Here is a 22,512-nt window from a genome sequence, read left to right on the forward strand (position 1 = left end):
ATGAATAAAGAAAACAAAGCCACTTAGCTTCATTTTAACATTAAAACTATAAATTTCTCTCTAAACAGAATACACATTTCTAAAGAATTCTGAATGCATCCCTCCCCCAACAACGATTCTTATGGGCTCCCTGTAGCTGTAACTAGGGTGTGAGTCTTACAAACAGCATTTGACAGCAGTCTCCTTCCATGTCTTCCAGGAAGAGAGAGTTCTAAATGATGCTTATTCAACACTTCTCAGGTTTTTGCCTGGATATTAAGATTTGGAGATTGTAGGGAGAAATGGTTGGACAATTAGATGAGAGTAAAAGAAAAGAATGAGAATAAATGTAAAGGACCATTCACTCTGGGTGGGGAAAACCAGGGTGAGGGTTGAGAGACCTGGCAGACTCTCCAGGTCATGTTTAGGTTAGGTTGGCTATTCTCGTTTCAAGTCTGCACACTCCTCTGGAACTCCCTTATGTCTTTTGTTGGGGGAAAACCCCACCTACAGATTTTGGATAAAACATTCCTCCAGACCTCCAGAAATGAGTCCCCTGGTCTTACTATTACTCATATCCTGGAAAAGTCATAGCTGGTCTATCCTGACCTTCAGAGCTTGAAAGAGTGCAGATTATGAATTCCCTTAGAAGAATTTAGAGAAACCTTTCAGAAAAAAAAAACACAAAAATCAATCTTTCTGTCTTCTTTATTTATCAAAAATGTCATGAACATTTTTACTGGAACTTTCTTTGGCATGTTCTGTGTGAATCAGCATGAAAACAAGTGACTTCACTGCCAAATGGAAATTTTAGTCTGCAAACAATGTTATTTCTAGTTTTGAAAAACTGCATAGAACTGGAATCTAAGGTAATGATATACCCTTACCAGCCTTATGTAAAGTCATCCCTGTCCCTGCATTTTAATTGTACTTCCACCATCTTTCTAGCTCTCAGTCAGATGGGCCCAGAGACATTTCTGGAAGTAACATCACAATGGTTGCCAAGGAGAACCCCAAGTTCAGTTTAAACTTGTATTGGTTAGTGATGGTGGGACTAGAATAACTACATTTGTGAAACATCATCTGACTGGTGAATGTGAGAAGTATGTAGCTACCTTGGATGTCAAAGTCTACCCCCTTATGTTCCACACCAACAGAGGACTTATCACGTTCAATGTATGAGACACAGCTGGTCAAGAGAAATTTAATAGACTGAGAGATGGATATTATGTTCAAGTCCAGTGTGTATGCGAGTAACTTTGAGAGTTACTTACAAGAATGTGCCTAACTGGCATAGAGATCTGGTAAGAGTATGTGAAAACATCCCCATCATGTTGTGTGGCAACACAGTGGATATTAAGGAGAGAAAAGTTAAGGCAAAATCAATTGTCTTCCACAGAAAGAAGAATCTTCAGTACTATGACATTTCTGCTAAAAGAAACTACAACTATGAAAAGCCCTTCTTTTGGCTTGCTAGAAAACTGATTGGAGACCCTAACTTGGAGTTTGTTGCCATACCTGCTTTTGCCCCACCAGAAGATGTCATGGACCCAGCTTTGGCAGCACAGTATAAGCATGATCTAGAGAGGTTGCTCAGACAACTACTCTTATGGATGAGGATAATAACTTGTGAGAAAGTGAAGTTGGAGCCCAGTGTCGGAAGTCTAGTTTTATAGGCAACTGTCCTGTGATGTCAGTAGTGCAGCGTGCTTTAGACTATTATATAGCTAAGTAGAACATGTGATTTATCTTTGGGATGCTAACGGAGATGAATGGGCTTCAGATTAAAAGTGGCAGTTACAAAATACATTAATTTTTTGGATCTTCAACAATAGCTGTTTTGGAATGCAGTTGTTTTATTATTGAGTTTCAAATATAAGACTGCTACAATCACATCAGAATATTCAGTGGTGAAATCTTGTCTGTTACTGTCATTCTCATTCCTTTTCATTTAGAATCAGAATAAAGTTCTGTCTCAAAAATCCAAACAAACAAATAAGTCATCTATATAACCTGCAACCTGGCATAACCTCTAGTTTTAGTGGTGCTGTTATTATTTATATTTCTACATTTGCCCCCAAACTCCAGTTTTTAAAATATTTTTTATTTTTCAAATACAGTTGGCATATGATATTATATTAGTTGTAGGTATATGATGTCATGATTAGACATTTATATAACTTACAAAATGATCACCCCAATAAGTCTAGTAATAATCTGACAATATAGTTATTACAATACTATTGACTATATTTCTTATGTTACACTTTACATACCCATAAATATTTTGTAACTACCAATTTGTTCTTTTTAATACCTTCCCCTTTGTCACCCATCCCCAAATCCCCTCTCATCTGGCAACCATCACAATGTTCTCTGTATCTATGGGTTTGTTTCTGTTTGTTGTTGTTGTTGTTGTTCATTTTATCCTTTAGATTCTACATATAAGTGAAATTATATGGCATTTGTCTTTCTTTGTCTGACACTCCACTCAGCACAATATCCTCTTGATCCATCCATGTTATTGCAGGTGACAATAATTCTTTTTTATGGATAAATAATATTCTATTATATGTATACATATCACCTATCCTTTATCCATTCATCATTCATGGATGCCTAGGTTGCCTCCATATCTTGGCTATTGTAAATAATGCTACAATGAACATATGGATTCACATGTCCCTTTGAAGTAGTGTTTTGGATTTCTATGAATAAATACCCAGAAGTGGGATTACTGGGTCCACCTTCATCTCTTGTTACAGCCTTTGTTTTAAAGTCTATTTTGTCCGGTATAAGTATTGCTACCCAAGCTTTTTCTTCTCTGTTTCCATTTACATAAAATATCTTTTCTTATCCTTTTACATTAAGTCTGTATGTGTCTTTTGATCTAAAGTGAGTCTCTTGTAGGAAGCATATGTAAGGGTCTTGTTTTCTTATCCATTTAGTCACCCTATGTCTTTTAACTGCAGTGTTTAATATTTACATTTAAAGTAATTGTTGCTAAATATGTAGATATTGCTATGTTATTCACATTTCACTTGTTTTTTTCTCCTTTTCCTCCTCCTTCTCTTATTCCTCCTCCTCCTCCTCCTCCTCCACTTCCCCCTTCTTCTCCCTGTTCTTCTTGTCCCTTTAACATTTTTTGTAATAATGGTTTGGTGTTAATGAACTCCATTTAGTTTTTTCTTGTTGGAAAGCTCTTTATCTGTCCTTTGATTCTAAATAATATTTTGCTGGGTAGAGTATTCCTGGTTGTAGGTCCTTGCTTTTCATAAGTTTAAATATTTCATGCTAATCCCTTCTGGTCTGCAACTTTTTCTTGAGAAGTCAGCTGACAGTCTTATGGCAGCTCCCTTGTTGGTAACTAGATACTTTTCTCTTGCTGCTTTTAAGAATCTCTCTTTGTCTTTAATCTTTGGTGTTTTAATTGTGATGTGTCTTGGTGTGGGCCTCTTTAGGTTCATCTTGTTTGGGACTCTCTGTACTTCTTGGGCTTGTATGTGTATTTTCTTCACCAAGTTATGGAAGATTTTCATCATTAGTTCTTCAAATAGGTTTTCAATTCCTTGCTCTCTCTCTTCTTCTGATATCCCTACGATGCGAATGTTGGTACAATTCATGTTGTCCCAGAGGCTTCTTAAACTATTCAGATTATTTTGGATTCCTTTTTCTTGTTGTTTTTGATTGGGTGTTTTCTGTTACCTTGGCTTCTAAATTGTTGATTTGAAAAATATCTAGGAATAAATTTAATGAAACAAGTGAAGGACTTATATAATGAAAACTACAAGATCCTATTAAAAGAAACCGAAGAAGATACAAAAAGATGGAAAGATATTCCGTGTTCTTGGATTGGAAAAAACAAAATAGTTAAAATGACCATATTACCTAAAGTAATATACAGATTTAATGCAATCCCATCAAAATCTCAGTGGCATTTTTTAAAGAAATAGAACAAAAAATCATGAGATTTGTATGGAAGCACAAAAGACCCCAAATTGCCAAAGCCATCCTGAGAAAAAAGAACGAGGCTAGAGGCATCACTCTGCTCACTTCAAATTATACTACAAAGCGACAGTAATCAAAATAGCTTGGTATTGACAGGAAAAACAGACACACAGGCCAGTGGAACAGAGTCGAGAGTCTAGAAGGAAACCCATATTTATATGAGCAAATAATTTTTGTCAAAAAAGCCAAAAACATACAATGAAGAAAGGAAAGCTTCTTCAATAAATGGTGCTGGGAAAACTGGAAAGCCACCTGCAAAAGGAAGAAACTAGACTGTCGTCTATCACCACACACCAAAATTAACTCAAAATGGATTAAGGATCTGAATATAAGACCTGAAACAATAAAACACATAGAAGAAAACATAGGAACTAAACTGAAGAACCTTGGACTTAAAGAACAATTTATGAATTTGACCTCAAAAGCAAGGGAAGTAAAACTAAAATAAATGAATAGGACTACATCAAACTAAAGAGCTTCTGCTCAGCAAAAGAAATCGTCAACAAAGTAAAGAGACAATCATTCGAATGAGAAAATATATTTGCAAGCAACACCTCCGATAAGGGCCTAATATCCAAAATATATAAAGAATTCATATAACTCTATAACAACAACAACAAAAATGATCCAATCGAAAAATCGGCAGTGGACCTGAACAGACACTTCATAGAGAACATACAAATGGCCGACAAATATATGAAAAGATGCTCAATATCATTATCTATTAGGGAAATACAAATCAAAACCACAATGAGATACCATTTCACACCTATTAGAATAGCTATAATCAATGGGACAAGTAATAACAAATGCTGGAGAGGATGCAGAGAAGAAGGAACCCTCATACACTGCTGGTGAGACTGCAAATTGGTACAGCCAGTATGGAAAACAGTATGGAGTTTCCTCAAAAAAACTAAGAATTGATCTACCATTTGATCCAGCAATCCCTCTACTGAGTATTTACCTCAAAGACTTGAAAACCCATATATAAATAGATATTTGCATACTGATGTTCATAGTAGCATTATTCACAGTGGCTAGGACATGGAAGCAACCAAAGTGCCCCACAATAGATGATTGGCTAAAGAAGCTGTGGTACATATATATAATGGAATATTACTCAGCCATAAGAAGAGATGAAATACCGCCATTTACAACAACATTGATGGACCTCTAGATAATCATGCTAAGTGAAATAAGACAGAAAAAGTTGAAAATCACACGATATCACTTATATGTAGGACATAAACCTAAAAGCAAGAAATGAGCAGGATAAACAAACAGACTTATGGACATGAACTATAGACTAGTGGTTACTAGAGTATAAGGGGTCAGGGAAGTGGGGGGAGAGGTAGACAGGGTAAAGGGGGTCAAATAGAGGGGATTAGGGGGAGAGAGAATTGGGTAAAGGGGATCAAATGTATGGTAGCTGAAGGAAACTGGAATTTGAGTGGTAAACACACAATAAAATATACAGATGTCAAATTACAATGTACACCTGAAAATTATATAATTGTATTAAGCAATGTTACCGCAATAAACTTAATTTTTAAAAAGTTAAAAAAATAATTAATTAATTAAAAAAAGAAGTAATGTCAATCCTTCTCAAATGTTTCCCGATAATTGAGAGAACACTCCCAAATTCATTTTACAAGGCCAGAATTACCCTGGTTCTAAAGCTAGATAAGGACATTCAAGAAAATAATACTATATGCAAAATCCTTGATGAATATAGATGTAAAACTTCTCACCAGAATACTAACAAACCAATCTCAATACCGTTTTAAAAGATCATACACTTCATTGAGTGAGATTAATCCCTGGGTTAATAGGATCGTTCAACATATGCAGTTCAATAAATGTGATATACCACATTACCAGAATGAAAGATAAAATCGCATGACCATCAGAATAGATACAAAAATTATTTAACAAATTTCAACATTTATTCATGATAAAAACTCTCCACAAATTCTGTATAGAAGGACATACCTCAGCATAACAAAGGCCATATATGGTAAGCCCACATGTAGCATCATACTCAGCTATGAAAGGCTGAAAGCTTTTCTTCTAAGAAGAGGAATGAGAAAAGAGTGCCCACTCTCAACACTTCTATTCAACATGGTAATCCAAGTCTTAGCCAGAGCAATTGAGCAAGGGAAAAATAATTAAAAGGCATCCCATCTGGAAAAGAAAAAGTAAAATTATCTCTGTTTGCAGATGGCATACTCTTATATGTAGAAAATCCTAAAGACTCCACCTAAAAACTGTTAGAACCAATAAACAAATAATATTGCAGTGTATAAAATTAATATACAAATATCAGGTTCATTTGTACACACTAACAATGAATTATCCAAAAAAGAAATGAAGGAAACATTCTAATTCACAATAGCATCATAAACAATAAAATACTTAGGAATAAATATAACCAAGGAGATAAAAGATCTGTCCACTGAAAACTATAAAACATCGATGAAAGGCTATCATCAACAGGACAAGTAATAACAAGTGTTGAAGATGTTTTGGGGGAAAAAGAATCCTCATAAATTGATAGAGCCACTTTGGAAAACAATATGGAGGTTCTTCAAAAAACTAAGAATAGAATTACCATATCACTCAGTAATCCCTCTTCTAGGTATCTATCCAAAAAATTTGAAGACATTTATTCATAAAGATATATGCACCCCAATGTTCACTGCAGGATTAGTCACAGCAGTCAAGACATAGAAACCACTGAAGTATCCTTCAATGGATGACTGGATAAAAAAGACATGGTACATATATATAATGGAATATTATTCAGCCGTAAGAAAAGATGAAATACTTCCATCTGCAACAACACAGATGGATCTTGAGATTATCATGCTAAGCAAAATAAGTCAGACAGAAAATGTTGAGAACCATATAATTTCACTCATATATGGGCTATAAAACTGAAAGCAACAAACAAACATCACAAACAGACTCATGGACATGGACAGTGGATTAGTGATTACCAGAGAGGACAGGTAGAAGGGAGTTAGAAAAGGTAAAGGGGGTCAAATATTTGGTGACAGAAGGAAATCTAACTTTGGGTGGTGAACACACGATTCAGTCTATATATATATATATGTATATACATGTATTATACATATATATATGTGTGTATATACATATATAGAGAGAGATGTATTATTGAATTGTACACTTGAAACTTATTTGATTTTATTAATCAATGTCATCCCAATAATTTTAATTTTAAAAAGATATTATAGCTACATATTAATGGAAAGCTATTCCATGTTCATGGATTGGAAGAATTAATATTGTTAAAATGTCAATACTATGTAAAGTAATATATAAGTTAAATGAAATCTCTATCAAGATTCCAATGGTATTTTTTACATAAATAGAAAAAACAATCCTAAAGTTAGTATAGAACTAAAACAGACCGCAAAACTTCACACTTCCTGATATTACAGAGCTATAGTAATAAAAACTGTATGGTACTTGTGTAGAAACAGACAAATAGAACAATGGGAAAAAATAGAGAGCCCAGAAATAAATCTATGCATGTATAGTCAGCTAATATTTGACAAAGGAAGCCAACAATACTCAGTGGAGAAAAGGTAGTCTCTTCAATGAATGTCATTGGGAAAACTGTACGATCTCACATATATGTGGAATCTAAAAAAAGTCAAACTCATAGAAACAAAGAACAGATTAGTGGTTATCAGGGGTGAGGAGTTAGGGTGGGAGAAATGGGGGAAGGTGATTAAACAGTACAAACTTCTACTTATAAGGTGTTTAATCTGATTTAACAGACAGCATGATGACTATAATTAACAATACTGTATTGTATATTTGAAAGTTGTTAATAGAGTAGATTTTAAACGTTCTCACCACACACAAAAATATTGTAAATTTGTAAGGTGATAAATGTGTTAACTAACCTTATTGTGGTAATCATTTTACCATATATACATATATAAAATCACTACATTGTACATCTTAAACTTACACAATGCTATATGTCAATTACATCTCCATAAAGGTGGAAAAAAGGGGGGAGAAGCCTAAATGATTGAGTTATCATCTAAACAAACCTAGGAAGTTTGCCCCATTCTCCCATTTCTGGAGTAGATTGTTACAATTTTGTATTTCTGTTTTGGGGCAGTTCGGCAATCGCTGAATGTGTAGTCACAACTTAGCAGTGTGTCTCAGTGACTCATCCAAACTGGGACACAGCAAAATGTGTTCCCATAAATGGCATTTTTAATACTAAATTCTGGGGAGAAACCAGCAGACATGTAAGACAGAATATCACAGAGAAAATAGCCAGTTTTACTAAAGTAAAATACATTGGTCATGCCTTTGGGTAAAGGAAGTCAAAGTCAGAATGACTTGGGCATTTTTAAAAGTTACTACGTATTAGAATTCCCAAGCTGAACAACAGTCATGGTCTGTAGCATTCTTTGAATGGGAAAATAATATGTAAATTCTAAATATTAGAATCAGGAGAATAGTGTATTTGTCAGACTAAGCAAACATTCCATCTTTAGCAATTCTAAATTTAGAACCAACATTGAACAGTTGAAGGTCTCTGTCTATAAGGGCTGAAAAGGAAAGTTCTTGGTTTCCGCTCCTTAGTACCTATGAGAATAATAGCTGCTTGATCCCAGGGTCAATGGAAAAAATGAAGAGGTCGATATTTTTACCTTTATGTCTCAAACTTGAGTCAATTGTCAACCACAGTTTAGCCAGGGAGTTCTGGAAAATAAAACTATGAAGCTGCAAACATATGAGATATAGAAAAAAATGATAAAACAAGATCCTATAAATGCCTTTCTTTCCTGCCCTGGAGCCCTCTTTTGGCCTGTACTCTGATGAGGAAAGCATTTTTACCTGGCTTCCCTCAGAAAGTAAAGTTTGCTCTGAAGTGTGCAAAAGAAGAAAACAATTTTTCAGACATTTCAGACAAGGCTGTCCTGTGTCAAAGATATGGCACATTCAAGGTTAGCATGGCTAAACTACAAAGAGCAAGTGTGAAAGTGGCTGGAAGTGTAGCTGGGGTGTCAGATCACCCTGGAAAGCCATGCCATTTTTATTTGTATATCCTTATGCTCAGAACAATGGGTAATCGATGATTCTTATTTGGAGACTCACTACATACTAAGGTTCTCATTTTGTGATTACTCTGTATGGATCATGGTGAATGTATTTGGAGACAGACAGATTGGGTTCAAGGAGACATTTCAGGAGACTATTCTCATAGTCCAGGAAGGAAATGATTATAGCTTGGACTAGGGTGATTGTAGCAGAGGAGAGGAGTGAAAGTGGATGGGTATAAAAAGGAAATTCGACGGGGATTGTTGATGGATTAGCTATGAAGAGTAAGAGTTGGAGGTGCTAAAGATGATTCCTGAGTTTATATCATTTCTAATTAAGTAGAGGTACTGACTAAAGTAAGGAACACTAAAAGAGGGCAGATATTGGAAAGAAGGCATAAGGTCAGACTTAGACCTGTTGAATTTGAAGTCTTTGAAACTTTAAAGGGAAGACGTTAAGTAGAATATTAGGTATGTTGGTCTCAGAGAAGTTTGAGATGACATTATACCATCTTCAATAAACAACCGTGGATGTACATAAGTTTTCCTCATAGAATGAGTTATTGAGAGAGAAGAAAAAAGGGCCTCAAACAAACTGAGTCTCGAGAAACTCTGTTAATGGGCCTATGGAAGAGGATGCACCTTCTACATAGAAGTAGAAAGTAAATCATGGGTACATGATGTCAGGAAGAGAGAGTTTCAAGAATTAGCTTTAATTTAACAGTGTCAAAATGAAAAGAAGTGCCTGAATAAAGAAATTTACAAGGCAGAAGCTTTAAGAAAGCTTGGCCTGCTGGTGGAGATAAAAGTGGTATTATTGATCAAAAGAGTGGTCAGTGGCAAGAATTTCAAAATGCAAAAGTTGCACGTTCATCAAAATGGGTTGTCCTCAAATGGGTTCTGTTATGGATTTGTCTAAGGTTTTGTGGCAAGAGGTGTTGGGATTAAGACTCGGTTTGGATAGCTGTTTCAGGGAATGGCCTGAGGATGACTTAGGAGATTGTTAAGGAATGAGAGGTAGATTTCTTTTCACAGCAAGGGTTGTCATTTCCTTTGTCCTCAGCCCAAACTGTGAAGAGGGATTGCTGGGTCATGTGGTAAGACTATTCTTAATTTTTTGAGGAACCTTCATACTGTTTTCCATAGTGGCTATACCAATTTACATTCCCACCAGCAGTGTATGAGGGTTCCTTTTTCCCTACAACCTCTCCAACACTTATTATTACTTGTCTTGTTGATAACAGCTATTCTAACAAGTGTCAGATGGTATCTCACTGTGGTTTTGATTTGCATTTCCCTAATAGCTAGCGATGATAAGCATCTTTTCATGTTTGTTGGACATTTGTATGTGTTCTTGGGAGAAGTGTCTGTTCAGATTCTCTGCCTATTTTTAAATTAGATTGGTAGGTTTTTTTGTTATTGAGTTGTATGAGTTCTTTACATACTTTGGGTATTAGCCCCTTATCAGAGGTGTTTGCAAATGTCTTCTCCCATTCAGAAGGTTGCTTCTTTGTTTTTTCGATGGTTTCTTTTGGTGTGCAGAAGCTTTTTAGTTAGATATAGTCCCATTCATTTATTTTTGCTTTCACTTCCCCTGCCTTTGAGATCAAATTCATAAAATCCTCTCTAAAACAAAGGTCTATGATTTTAGTACCTATGTTTTCTTTTATGCAATTTATTGGTTCGGGGTTTATATTTAGGTCTTTGATCTATTCTGAGTAAATTTTGGTGTATGGTGACAGACAGCAGTCTAGTTTCATTCTTTTGCATGTGGCTTTACAATATTACCATTTATTGAAGAGGCTTTCTTTTCTCCATTGTATGTTTTTGGCTCCTTTGTTGAAAATTATTTGTCCATATATATGTGGCTTTACTTCTGGACTCTCAATTCTGTTCCATTGGTCTATGTGTCTCTTTTTCTGCTATTTTGATTATTGTCACTATGTAGTATAATTTGAAGTCAGACAGTGTGATACCTCCAGCCTCGTTCTTTTTTTCTCAGGATTGCTTTAGCTATTAGGGGTCTTTTCTGATTCCATACATATCTGATAATTTGTTGTTCTTTTTCTTTAAAAGATGCCATTCAAATTTTCATGGGGATTGCGTTAAATTTGTATATTGCTTTGGGTGTAAGGTCATTTTAACTATGTCGATTCTTCCAATCCACGAAGATAAAATATGTTTCCATTTCTTTCTGTCTTCTTTATTTTTTTTATAATGTCTTGTAATTTTCAGTGTATAGGTCCTTCGCATGCTTCTTTAAGTTTATTCCTAAGTATTTTATTCTTTTTGTTGTAATTGCAAAAAGAATTGCTTTTTCATTTCTTTTTCTGAAATTTCATTGTTAATATATAGGAACACAATGGATTTTTGTACATTGATTTTGTATCCTGCAAAGTTTTTTAGTGGAGTCTTTATGGTTTTCTATATAAAAACTATGTTGTCTGCAAAAGGTAATGATTTGACTTCTTCATTCCCAATTTAGATGCATTTTACCTTTATCTTTTGTCTGATTGCTCTAGCTAGAACTTCCAATACTATATTGAATAAGAGTGGTGAGAGTAGACATCTTTGTCTTGTTTCTGATCTCATGGGAAAAGCTTTCAGTTTTTATAACTTTATATATTTGAGACTTCTCAAAAGCTAAAGCTTTTTTGATTTTCTTTTCTTTTTTTTTTTTTTAAAAGCACTCTTAATTTTTAAAATCATTTTATTATTTTGCTGGTCTCTATTTCATTACTTTGTGCTCTGATCTTTGTTATTTCCTTCCTTCAGGTAACTTTGGACTTAGTTTGTCCTTCTTTTCCTAGTTCCTTGAGATGTAAAGTTAGGTTATTTATTTGAGATCTCTTTTCTTAAAATAGGTGTTTATCACTATAAACTTCCCTCTTAGAACCGCTTTCGCTCTATCACATAAGTATGTTGTGTTTCCATGTTTATTTGTTTCAAGACATTTATTTCTCTTGTGATTTCCTCTTTGATCCATTGGTTGTTCAGGAGTGTGTAGTTTAATTTCCACATTTTTGTGAATTCTCAAATTTTTCTCATTATCAATTTCTAGTTTTATACCATTGTGGTCATAAGTGATATTAGGTATGATTTCAATCTTAAATTTGCTAAGATTTGTTTTGTGATATCTCATATGATCTATCTTGGATAATATTGCATATGTGGTTAAGAAGAATGTGTATTCTGCTGCTACTGGATAGAATGTTCTGCATGTGTCTGTCAGGTTCTCTTGATCTGAAGTATACTTCGAGTTCAAAGTTTTTGTATTGATTTTCTTTCTGGATGATCTATCCATTGTTGAAATAGGGGCATTGAATACTCCTACTATTATTGCAATATTATCTATTTCGCCCTTCAAATATGTTAATATTTGCTTAATATATTTAGTCGGTTCATTGTTGTGTGCACATATATTTACAATTGTTATATCCTCTTGATGAATTGACCACTTTATCATTAAGTAATTACCATCTTTGTCTCTTGTTACAATTTTTGACAAAGCCTATTTCATCTAATATAAGTTTAGCTATCTCTGCTTCTCTTGGTTTCCATTTGTATGGAATATCTTTTCCCATCCTTTTCATTTCAGCCTATGTGTACTTAGGGCTAATCAGTGAGTCTATTGTATATACTATATATGTGGGGTTTGTTTTTTATCCATTCAGCCTTTCTATATCTTTTGTTCGGAGAATTTAATCTATTTAGATTTAAAGTAATTATTAGTAGGTAAGGACTTAATAATGTCATCTTATTTTTTGCTTTCCCGAATGTTTTGTAGTCATTATAAAGAACTTTGTTATAAAGAATCTTATCTTTTCCTCTCTTCTTGTCTTCCTTTGTAACTTGATGGTTTTCTATAATGATAGGCTTTGATTCCCTTCTCTTTTTCTTTCATGCATCTACTGTAGGATTTTTTTTCTTTTTGGTTTCCATAAGGCTTACATAAAACACTTTATAAATATAAGTCTATTTTAAGCTGACGACAACTTAATTTGGATCATGAACAAAAACTGTACCCTTTTACTGTCTCTATTTTTATGTTTTTGATGTCACAATTTACGTATTTTTATATTGTGTATCCGATAACAAATTATTGTAGAGGGCAATTTGTTCTTGAATACTAATTTTTCTTTCTGGTATCTTGCTAATTTTTTAATAAATTCTAATAAATTAGGTTGTCTATAGAGGCAATAATCTCATATTTGAGAAATAATGGTTTTCTATTTCTTCTTTTTTAATCCTTATATCTTTAAGTTCTTCCTTTACTGTGTGGTGTTGACATTTCTAAATACTGAAGTGCTGATAACAGAGGCCCTTGTCTTGCTCCTGCTCTTTAAGGATATGCTTCTAACATTCTTACATTAAGTATGAATTTTGTTGTAAATTTTTTGGATGCCCATTATTACATTAATGAAGTTCTCTTATGTTCTTAGTTTAATCATTTTTTTAATCAGGAATTTTTTAAATTTCATTAAAATTTTATTTGCATATTATCAGATAATTACAGTAGTCCCCCACACACACCTCTTATCCAGTTTCACTTTCTGCAGTTTCAGTTACCCACAGTCAACCATGGTATGAAAATATTAAATAAAAGATTCCAGAAAAAAACCATTCATAAGTTTTATATTGTACACCATTCTGACTAGTATGATGAAATCACATGACGTCCTGCTCTATCTCACCCAGAATGTGAATCATCCCTTTGTCCAGAGTACCCATGCTGTTTACTCTCTCTGCCAGTTAGTCACTTTGTACCAATCTTGGTTATAAGATCAACTGTTGCGGTATTGCAGTACTTGTGCTCAAGTCACCCTTATTGTACTTAATAATGGTCTCAAAGTGCGAGAGTAGTGATGCAGGCAACTCAGATATTCCAAAGGGAAGCCATAAAGTACTTTCTTTAAGTGAAAATGTCAAAGTTCTTGTCTTAATAAGGAAAGAAAAAAATTGTATGCTGAGGTTGCTAAGATAGATGGTAAGAATCATATGCAAAATTGCCTAATTTATAAACCAAACTTTATCATAGGTATGTATATATAGAAAAAAACTAGTATATATAGGTTTTTGTATTATTTGTGGTTTCAGGCATCCATGGAGGGTCTTAGAATGTATCTCCTGTAGATAAGAGAGATAACTGTATAAAACTCTTAATCTCTTAATGTGAAAATTTTATTAGATTTTCCATTTTATCCAACCTTGCACTGATGAGATAAATTCAACTTGATATGATGTATATCTTTATTACACATTATACTGTTCTATTTGATAATGTTTTATTTAGGATTTTGTATCTATTTTAATCAACGAGATAGCTCTATTATTCTCCTTTCTCAGAGTCATGTTTTGATATCAAACATATACTGGTCAAATAAAAAGAGTTGAATTTTCCTCCGGAATTTGTTATATGTGTGTTTGTTCTTTGTATGTTTATAGAAATAACCTATAAAACTTGTGTTTTGCTCATATCCTTTTTGTGAGAGGAGTTTTTAAGCTACTAATTTAAGCATTTTATTTCTTCTTGAGTCAACTTTAGTAATTACATTTTCTTAGAAATGTGAATATTTACCTAAAATTTTAAATGTATAGACAAAGTTCTTTATAACAATATATTATCATTTTAATATTTGTTTCCTTTGTCATTCTTAATGTTTTTGTGTCTTTGCCTTTTTACTTGATAAAACTTGCCAGAAGTTTGTAGATTAATTAGTCTTTTCTAAAAATGCATGATTGGTTTTTATAAACCCTCTCTTAAGTTGGATGCTCGTCTCTTTAATTTTTTTCTTTTCTTCCTGTTCAGCTCAAGCATTTAAGGCTATATATTTCTCTCTAAATGCCACTTTAGCTTAGTTTTTTAAACATGCTTTTTAAAATTAAAATTCAAAAGAGTTATTGGGTGAGAATTGCAAGAAACCAGAATATGAAAAGGGAAAAAGAAAGAAGATGAAGAAACATAAGGAGAGAGATGATGAGAGCCAGTGGAGTGAAAGAAGGCCCTGTACTCCATGATTTATCAACTCTCCATGGCCTTTAAGATTTACAGCAAAATTGTTGAACTCCTGGTAATCTTACTTGCGAGGTGATTTTCTGTGAAATTAGATGAAGAAGCTGACCAGTCTCTTCACTTTCAATTATGTAGAGATCAGATAGAAACGTTTGGAAGTAAGTTTCAGAAGCAATTGGAAATCTTGGCTTTTGAAAGTGTGTAGATTTGGGGTTCATATCAAATTAATCAAACACTGATGAGTGTAACGTAGGAACTATGCAGATTTCAGTGTAATAGTATGAGAGGGGACTTACATTAAATTGGCCCTCAAGTACTTGTCCACTCTCCCTTGAAATTTCTTCTATTCCAAAACATTCACTTCTCTCTAGCCATACAAAGTAGGTTGATCATAGACAGCACAGAGAAGGGTAAAAATAGCACTTTTATTCATGTTGTCCTGGATAGGGATCAAAGAAAAGAAGTGTGAGTAGCACCATATTCAAAAAAAAAAATTTTTCTGGTTTCCACAAACTCTGGACAAAGCCTTAATAGCCAGGGGAAGAATGTGCTCACTAGAAGACATAATAATGACTGGAGTGTTTGAATGTTGAAAAAAGAAATTATGCACTTTAACTTTTTGCAATTTTAGTTAGCCTAACAAATGAAGGCATTTTGCTTGCTAATAAATTTGTCATTTAAGTTCACAGACACTTCAGTGATTAAAAATTACCTAATTTTATAGAATCACACACAAAAAGGACAAATGGGCACCATCTGGTGACAAAAACTTAACATAGGCTAGTGCTTTAACAACATACTTTGATGAATATGGCTTTAATTAGCTACTACCCCCACATCACCACAAAAGTTAGTAGCTTACAAGAACAATTATTTTATTATCTCTTATGGCTTCTGTGCACCAGGAATTTAGGGAAGAACTAGTTTGGGTGGTTCAGGCTATGGATCTCTCCTATGGTGGCACTCAGACAATGATCGAACCTGGAATAGCAGGGTGCTGAAGCTAGGAACTGCTCAGGTATTTCTCATTCTTCATGGAGTCTCTGGGCCTCTTTATGTAGTCTGTCTACATTGGCTAGTTTGGGCTTCTTTGTAACTATCATACTGTTTAATGGTAGCTTCAAGAGCAAATATTTCAGCTTATAAGATAGAAGCTGAATCATCTTTTATGACCTAACTTGAAAGTCACATAGCAATAATTCTGCACTACTCTGTTGGTCAAACCAATCACAAAATCCCACCCATTTTTAAGGAGAGAGGACATAGACTCAACTTCTCAATGGGGTGAGAGTCAAAACAATTGCAGATATATTTTTAAATTACTGCAAATGTAGGGGACAGAAAATAGGAGACAATTTACAGTCCTTGCTTAGAATGACTTAGTGTTGGTTAATCTTAAAATAGACCTTCTTTCACCCAGATATTCACCCCACAAATATACATATTTTTTGGTGTTTTAGATATTTAGAGTATTGAATTTTTTCCTGCCATCACCTCTATTTTTCTTCAACATCAAGATCTACTTAATAGACACGATCTTGGGCATATATGCCACATGATGGAAGTCCTTTGGAGATAAAAGAAAAAACTAATGTTAATAAGCAACTGTTTATGCCAAATATCAAGTTAAAACTGATACTTTAATTTAGCTCATTGAACCTATCCAGTTATATACCACTATATAACAAATTACTCTAAACTTTTGTGTCACAAAACAAAAATTATATTATTCTTACAAATTTGTGGGTCAGGAATTCAGACAGGGAACAATGGGGCCGACTCATTTATGCTCCACAATAATTAAGGTCTTAGGTAGAGTTGATTGAATGGCTGGAGAAGGCTGTAATGGCTCTTCTGGAGCCATAAGTCTGGGATCACGGCTCTGTGTGTGTGTGTGTGTGTGTGTGTGTGTGTGTGTGTGTGTGCGCGCGCACACAGTCTCTCCCCATAGCTAGCTTAATCTTCCTCACAGCATAGTGACCTCAGGCTAGTCAGACTTTTTACATAATAGGTGGCTTCAGTCAGAGTGAGTGTTCCAAGAGACCAAGATGGAAGCAGTGAGGTTTTTGTGACCTAGACTTAGATGTACTTTCCACCATATTCTACTGGCCAAAAGTGAGTCACAGAACCCGCCCAGATTCCTAGGGGTGGAGATATAGATTACATCTCTTCATGGAAGAATGGCTGGAGCATGTAGGGAAGGAGGAAATTGATAGTGGCTATTGTGGAAACAAGCTACTACATTCCTTTTTCATAGGTGAGAAAAATGAGACTCAGAGAAGTTAAATAAATTGTTTATAATTATACAGTAGTAAGAAAGTAAGGAATATAGAACACAAACCGAGGTAGTCTAACTTCAAATTCAGAACTCCTTCCGCTTTACCTTGCAGCTTATATGCAATCTATCAATCAATGCTTCCTATATTTGTTCCTCAGAAGCTATGCTCCCCCCAACACCCATGGTTTGAAGAAGTTCTGGAAACACTGCATAACATATTTCTTTTGGGATAATCAAAATGCACATGAATATATAAAAAGCACTGAGATCTCTGCTTAACTTGCCCAAACTTGTTTGACTAAGGAACCTCTTTAAATCAGTTCATGGAATATGCTTTCACATATTTTGTATTAAATAACACAAAGAAAATGTGCGATTGCTGATGCTGATGTTATAAAATGTAATATTATACACAGAATCTCATTTTAATGAGTACTATTGAACTGTCAAAATTATATGACAAGGCTATTGTCATGATCTGATTAACCATTGAGATGGAAATTGCTCTGCTGATTCATATACAGCAAATTTTCATGAAAGAGAAATCTCGTGTGACCAAAAGGTCCTTAAGCCCATGTCAATCTATTAGTGAAGAAAAAGGCGAATATAATTTCTGCCTATTTAAAGAATTTGGGTGTTTATATTTTAATACCTAAAGAAAGTTCAATTTTATTAATAAGATATTTCACATACTAAGTTTAGTTATTATATTGAAGAGAATATTTGTTGTATTGAAGAGAATTCTCCCACCTGTATATATTTCTATGATAAATATATATTGTCTACATTTCAGACAATCTGTCATACTCTTTGGAGATTTCTATATGACAAGCCCTGTTGTAATTAAATATATAAATATATTATATATGTATATACATATATATATATATATATATATATATATATATATATATATATATATATATATATTAAACAACACACTGCCAGTGCTCAGAAATTTAAGCATTACTTTTAAGAAATGAACCTTGCATATCTTAAACAATAATACTGCCAAACAAGGCTATATAATAAAATGATTAAATAAAATCCCAAGTCAAATGCCTCCAATAGTCAAAATGCTGTGGAAAGGAAGGAAATAGGAGAGCTAAGTAACTGAAGTAGTTTTTATGGAGAAAAGAGTGGGACTTGAATTTCATCTTGGTGGCTATCACAGAATTTAAATTGGCAGAGAGGATAAGCACCCAGTAGATAAAGCATTATCAAAGGCAGGTGTGGTGAAGTCCATTTCCTCCTAGAATTGTCAGTCCTAGCATATATTGCTATGTTCTTTGCCCTTTATTCCTGTCTCAATCTGTTCCTGCTTGTTTGCCCCTTCATGGCTAATCAAAGCTCTATCAGGTAGCTGTGCTTGTCCATCACTCAATCCCAGTCACCAACAGTCAGCTCAAGTACCTGCTTCCCCCAAATTGTGATCCTTTTTTAGAACTAGATAGCATTTTGGCAGCAAATCAAAATAATGCCTAAATGTACAACAGTGCAGCTACATCTGATGGATCCACTGTTGAGACTGATGAGTGAGCTGATAGAGGTGGTAAAGATTAATTCAAATGTTTTCTCTGGGCAGAGTCAAATGTGGACGGATAAAATTTAAAACTAAGGAAAAGTATGACTGACCAGGATTGATTGATTGATTGATTGATTGATCGATCGATTGATTAGACCATTGTGAACCATTTCAAGTGCTCTAAAAGGGACATCTCTTGGCAAAAGTTGGGTTAAGTGAGGATAATTCACAGAGTAGAGCTGTATAGAATTAACTGATGAAAAGGGAGACTACAGAGTGGGAGACCCAGTGAGGAGGTGATTGAAGACCACAAGCAAGCTCTTTAAATATGTTAGGAGTAGATATAAAGAAAATAAATCTGTCATAGTTCAGAGATTTGCAGAACTTGGTAATAAAGTGAACATAGATTTATTCTTTGTTCAAAGTTGAACAAAGTTGAACAAAGCTGAACAAAGCTGAACAAAGTTGGTTTATTCTTTTCCAAAGTGAGGAAATTAAAATAGATGCTTAATAAGTTTCCTTCAAACTATATAATATCTATTAGCCTAGGATACTCAACGGGGATAAGAAATACAAATCAAACATGTTTTTGTTATATAACTCAGTCTGCTATAACAAAATACCACAGACTGGGTGACTTAAACAACAAACATTTATTTTTTCAGTTTCTAGAGTTTGGGAAGTCCAAGATCAATGTGTTGGCAGATTCATTTCCTATAAGAGCTCCTTCCTGGCTTGCTGATGGCTGCCTTTTTCCTGTATCCTTCCATGGTGGAAGGAGAAAGAACAAGTTCTCCGATCTAAATGCACTAATCCCATCATATGGACTCCATGCTCCTAACCTGATTTAAACCTAATTACCTCCCAAAGGACCCCCCTCAATACCATCACATTAGGAGTTAGGGCTTCAACAATTTTGGAGGTGGAGGGGCACAAATATTCAGTCCATAACAGTTTCCCTTTCTGAATTTATTGTTGTTGAATTCTACCATACTTCTAAATACTGATGTTATTAAAGTATGGTTGTTTGTGGATGCATTTTTACAAACCATAATTTTTTTTGATTATGGAACTATACTTGTATTGTGTAGGCATATACATTGTTGGTATTAATTAATTAATCTTCCCATTTGATAATTTTGATCAAGCCTTTCGACTGTTGTTTTCTAATTTTATTTGTGGGTATGTGTATCAGCTAGGATTAGGTTTGGTTGAATGCAACAGAAGGGCCAAATAAAAAAGTCTTAAGCACAAAAAAATTTCTTTTTCCCATAAACCAATTGTGATGATAAACTGTTCAGAGCTGATACGGCGCGTGTGCTAAGGTCAGAGACTGAGGCTCCTTTACTTGTTTTGCTCCTCTATCTTAGCACATGGCTTCCGTTTTCAAGACTATGTCATCATCTATGATGGCTATAGAGCTCCAACAATCTAGGTATCAGAAAAGAAGACAGGGAAAGGGAGAAAGGCGCACTTACCAATTAAATCAGCACCCTTTAAAGAGCCTTCCCTGGAATACCATATGACATTTCCATTGACAACTTATTGGCTGTTCGAATATAAAAGAGATAGTTTTCAGCCAGTCACATTGTTGCTTCCATTAATACAGTATTCTAATCATTAAGAAGAAGGCTAGAGTGAATATTATCTCTGCTGTTAATAATACGCTTAGTAATTAACATTATAATGACGTGAGAAACGTGGCAGAGTGAGAGACATTCCCAGATATCTCCCCTTGAAACAACAAAAGCTGAACATCTAAAACTTAACAAAAAAACACTCAACTGCACACCAGCACGTCTGAGCATGGGATTTGCTCATAAGAACTACCACACATAAGAACCTCGGGAGTCGAGCAGTAGACTGGGAGATACAAAGAAGCTGCCTCTCACAGCAGGAGAGCCCTGCAGAATGAGGGCAAAGGGATAAGGTGCAGCATGTTCCCTGAAAAACCCTGACTAGGAGAGCTGTGAGTTCCATGCGACTGGCGGCAGTGCCCAGGCATGATGGCAGAAACCGGAGAAGTGGGGGCAGCAGAGAAGCAGGGACAGAAGAGAAAAAACAGTTGATTATTACCAGCCACAGTTGCAAAACGTGAGGCTGAGCCACAGAAGGACCCTCCTCCCACATTCTCCAAGATCAAACACTAACGAACGGAGCCCCAAGGGAATCTAAGCAAATGCTACCAAAACTGTCGTTAACACTGACAAGGACTGAGACTGAGCATAGCAAGCATGGCTGAATATCCATAAGAGAAAAAAAGCATTATTAAGATTTTATATAAAACTGGGATCTAAGAGGCTTAGATGTCAACAATTGGAAACCAAAAGAAAAATGCCTTCATTACAACAGGCCAAAGAGTGACCTTTATGTAAATAATTTTTGTGGAAAAAAAGCAAAATTCACTTCCATTAATGCCCAGGCAGAGAAATAGTCCATTAAACACCATGAACAACCAAGGTAACAAGGCAGCTCAGAAAGAAAGAGAAAAATCTCCAGAAAATAGGTTCACAGACATAGAAATATGCGACCTAAATGACAGAGAATACAAGATGGTACTTTTGAAAAAAGAAGATCCAATATCAACAATTTCAGGAATTGAAAATACAACTAAATGAACAGAATGAGTTCTTTAGCAAGAAGACTGAAACCCTCAAAAAAAAAAAAAAGAAATAGAACTAGTGGAGATGAAAAACACACTACAAGAGATGAAAAATGAAATAGCAAGCTTCGAAATAGGATAGACCAAATAGAGGAAAGGATCGATGATATCGAAGACAGAAATCTAGAAATAAATCAGAAGGAAGAAGAGAGAAACTGAATAATAAAAAAGAATGAAAGAGAAATATAAGAACTAGCTAATACCATCACCAGAGGAAACATAAGAATAATGGGCATTATCAAAATGGAGGTAAAGGAGCAGAGATTAGAAAGAATTTTCAACCAAATAGTTGATGAGAATATCCCAAATCTAAGGAAGGAGCTGGAGTTTGGAATTCAAGAAGTCAACAGAACACCGAATTATCTCAACTCAAAAAGGCCTTCTCCAAGACATATTGCATTAAAATTATCAAAAATCAATGACAAAGAAAGAATTCTCAGGGCAGCCAGGGAAAAGAAGACGGTAACCTATAAATGAAAACCAATTAGATTATCATTGAACTTCTCAGCACAAACCTTACATTCCAGAAATGAGTGGAGTTCAATATTCAAATTATTAAAAGAAAGGAACTACCAGACAAGAATAATGTATCCAGCAAAGTTCTCCTTTAGGTATGAAGGAGAAATAAAGACGTTTCCAGACATACAAAAATTGAGGGAATTCGCCACTATAAGGCCAGCATTACAGAAAATATGGAAAGGGGTTAGTTCGCCTAAAACAAAATGACAAAAAAATACATAATTAGGAGTAAGGCAAGTAGCGGGCAGATAGAAGCAGAGGACTGCAACCATTACTGAGAACAGGGCATTATAAGCTTAAACAAGAAGAGATTTGCTATAGTAAGATAGTAATAAACATTTGCACATATAGGGACAAATTGAGACAATGACTGAAAAGGGGAGGAGTCAAAAATCCAAATTTGCAAAGGAAAATGGAGATAAGGCACACAAAGAAAAA

At 34.6% G+C, this 22,512-nt stretch overlaps 1 long non-coding RNA gene and 1 pseudogene across 8 annotated transcripts in view; one reads left to right on the forward strand and one right to left on the reverse strand.

Moving 5' to 3' along the window:
- The first annotated feature begins 675 nt into the window (after positions 1–675).
- On the forward strand, positions 676–1,814 carry LOC105305469 (annotated as a pseudogene).
- Positions 1,815–3,669: 1,855 nt separating this feature from the next.
- The window catches only part of LOC105305443, a 183,879-nt gene continuing 165,036 nt past the window's right edge, over positions 3,670–22,512 (reverse strand). For 7 of the 8 annotated variants that reach the window (XR_002777208.1, XR_002777200.1, XR_002777209.1 and 4 more), the window contains 2 exons: positions 15,387–15,529; positions 3,670–3,716 (listed from right to left, as the gene is read on the reverse strand). This is a non-coding gene — a long non-coding RNA (uncharacterized LOC105305443). Of the gene's footprint in view, positions 3,717–15,386; positions 15,530–20,371; positions 20,443–22,512 lie in introns of all 8 variants that reach the window. The other variant, XR_002777202.1, reaches the window with a different exon arrangement.

Source organism: Pteropus vampyrus, unplaced genomic scaffold (assembly GCF_000151845.1).
Source record: "Pteropus vampyrus isolate Shadow unplaced genomic scaffold, Pvam_2.0 Scaffold387, whole genome shotgun sequence".
NCBI lineage: Eukaryota > Metazoa > Chordata > Mammalia > Chiroptera > Pteropodidae > Pteropus > Pteropus vampyrus.